The following is a 3,571-nucleotide window of genomic DNA, read 5'->3' on the forward strand; positions in this document are numbered from 1 at the left end:
GCTGGCCCTCACAACAAAAGCTAAGTTTTGATGGTTAATCTGAATAAACTGGAACATCACTGAAGAAGAAAACAGAGAACAACAAGGAATTTGAAAATGTGATAAATATGGGGCAGTATGTGTTCAATGACTATAATCAAAATAAATAAACCTAAGATTCTGAAAATTTCTTCTGCTTGGTAACTACTCTTTCAACATTTTTTAGTTTGGTTTTCTCCTTGACATTTGAATGACTCAACTGTGTCCGCTGCTATGTGTAGTCTACAATAGTTTACATTACTAAATTATACTAGGTACTACTTATCTAAAATGAAGGATATGTAACACACAAAGAAAGAGACAGATTAAAGAGTAATATATATATATATATATATATATATATATATATATATATAGAGAGAGAGAGAGAGAGAGAGAGAGAGAAATATCTGTATTAAAAATGCCCTTTTTCTTTGAAACACAAATCTGAAACTCATTTTTATAGAGAAGTTCCCAGAAGATACTCTGCAACAGAAGTAAATTAAATAATAATTAGTAATTAATAATTTTAAAGGGGAGTTAAACTTACCCAGGAAGACCAAGTTTCTATAGTTCTCTAGCATCACATCTCTATATAAATTTTTCTGAGCAGGCTGAAGGCATTCCCACTCCTCTTCAGTAAAATCAATGGCTATATCCATAAATGTTAACAGTTCCTAAAATAAGAATAGGTAAATAAATAACACATTGACCACAGGAATATTTGCACAGTCTGAAATGTAAACAGTTGAAATTAGAGTTAGTAGACTATCATGTAGGTAGTGTTTTGGAACACAATGATACTATTATCTACTTCTGTAGAAAAAGTGATTTAAGTTAAAAAAAAGTATACATACTTCACATCTATGAAATGCACTATAAAACTCAGGCATTATCACAAAAATATATATTTTGTAATTTTTTATATCTTGGTCTAAATTATACATATTTTTCAGATGAGAAAATCATGGTAATTAAGAAAGGGAATCCTCAAGTTTTAATTGTACAACCACTAATCAAAAATTTACTAATGTGTAGAATCTTATTTGTTATTTCTCTGATAGAGCTGGCTATTCTGAATGTGTAGTGAGACCTCTAGTAATTCCAATATCAATGGTATAAGAGAAATTTTGAAATGCAACAAGGTAGGCAGATCACTTAATGGAAATATTTAATAGTTTATTTAAGTTCAAACATTTTATGGTTTTTATGTATGTTATTAATATAAAAATAGCAACAACAATCCTGTTTGAATTTTCCTTTTTATAATTTTAACATTTTTTACAAACTTGGTCGATGTTTATATTGTATGATATTTATAATAGAATATACATACAGCTCTTCAAACAAATATAATTTGTTTTTTTATTGTATTGGTTCTTTCTAGTTCTACCTGACAGTAAATTGATTTTTATGGTATTATGCAAGCATGGGATATATCTTGTCCTAATTAAAATCCTATTCTTGTTGGTGGCTACGATGGTAGGATTCACTTACAGATATATATCTTTTATATTTCTAATCTTGTCCCTTTTATTTATTTGTTTATTTACTTATTTACTTATTTATTTTTATTTACCATTGTGCAATCTACTGATCTTCTTTTCTTACCCTTCCCCACTTTATAATATTTAGATTTCACGTATCAGCAATAACTTTCAATATTTGGTTTTAAAGAAATGGTTTGTTTTACTTAGCATAAAATCTCCAGATTCATCCATTTTCTGGCAAATGTCATAAAGTCATTCTTCATTATGGCCTATTCACAGTTTATTTTGTACATAAGCAACAGTTTTTTATGCTGTCATCATTGAATGGACCCATTCATCATTGAATGGTTGGTTTTATAGCTTAGCTTTTGTGAATTGTGCTGCTATAAACATGAATGTGGCTGTGTCAATGCAGTATGCTAATTTTATGTCCTTTGGGCATATACAGTGCAGTCAAAAAACTGGGTAAGATTGTGGTTCAATTTCTTTAACAATATCCATACAGGTTATTATGTTTCACTTAGACCTCCATACAGGTGGAAAAATTGGAATTCATCTATACCTCAGGTAAAAATAAAACATACACAAAAAATTAGTAAGCCATAAAATGACTAGAATTTATTAATAAATCATCCATCCCAATAAAAAGTAAAATTCAAAAACTAAAAGTAAAGAAAGTCTTAAGCAAAAGAGCAAAGTTTGAAGCTATTAAAAATAAACATAACACAGAATTACCAGTATCAATGTTGGTGCTTTTAAAAAGCAAATGAGCCCAGTCTAGTGATGGACAACTGTAGTTCCAGTGACTGAGGAGGATAAGAAAAAAGGATCATAAATTCTAAGACAATATTATATATAATATTGTCATATATATATATATATATATATATATATTGTATTGAGCAAATTAGTGAGGCACTTAGCAACTCAGTAACACTCTGTCTCTAAATAAAATATATATATAAAAAAAGACTGAGGATGTGGCTTTATTGCTAAGCACCCCTGGGTTCAATCTTCAGTACAAATTTTTTAAAAAGCAGATACAATTAAAAAAGCAGTAACAAATTTGAAAATTCAACAAATAAAAGTTATATCAATTATACAGTATATAATTGCAAATATTGGCATATATAATGATTTCTCACTTTATGGAAATACACTCTGGAAAATTTATCCTAAGAATCTTCTGCAATTTACCAATACTCTGAGTGCAATGACATAATCTAGATGGTATAGACAAGTACATGGCTAAGATATTTGCTAGATCCATGGTTGTAAATAAAGTCTACTGCTGACCAAAATACCATGATGCCACATGATTGATGTTATGAAGTAAAATCAATCAGGGTAAACCTTATAATAAATTAAATGGTAGAACTACAGAAAACTCAAACAACAAAACTCTTAACACCTGCTAGGATATTTGGAAAAGAGTTTGATAAGAAAATGCTATTTTATCCCTTCACTCATAAAACACAACAACATATTTTGACACATTAAATGCTGAATATAAGTTATTAATAAATAATACTGAAATATATAAGAAAGTACAAAGCTCAAAAGTTTACATACAAAAGATAGGGTTCATATGGTTGTGCACACCTGAAATATCTACTATTCTGGAGTCTAAGGCATGAAGTTCAAAATTTAAGGCCAACTGAAGAAATTGAGCAAACCCCATCTGGAATTAAAATTTATTATTATTATTATTTTTTTTAATATTTATTTTTTTTTAGTTCTTGGTGGACACAACATCTTTGTTGGTATGTGGTGCTGAGGATCGAACCCGGGCCGCACGCATGCCAGGCGAGCGCGCTACCGCTGAGCCACATCTCCAGCCCCTGGAATTAAAATTTAAAACAAAGCTGAGAATATGCTCAGCATTAAGACACTTTGGTTGAATCCCTAATATCACAAAAGAAAAAAAATAGTTTTTTTTTGTTCTCAAAATTATACAATATAATAGACTTAAACTTATGAATTACAAAATATTAATACAAAAAAAACCTATTCATCAAATGATTACATTAAAAGCTGCAAAACTGACAAGTTAAAAATAAACC

Source organism: Urocitellus parryii, unplaced genomic scaffold (assembly GCF_045843805.1).
Source record: "Urocitellus parryii isolate mUroPar1 unplaced genomic scaffold, mUroPar1.hap1 Scaffold_45, whole genome shotgun sequence".
NCBI classification, from domain to species: domain Eukaryota; kingdom Metazoa; phylum Chordata; class Mammalia; order Rodentia; family Sciuridae; genus Urocitellus; species Urocitellus parryii.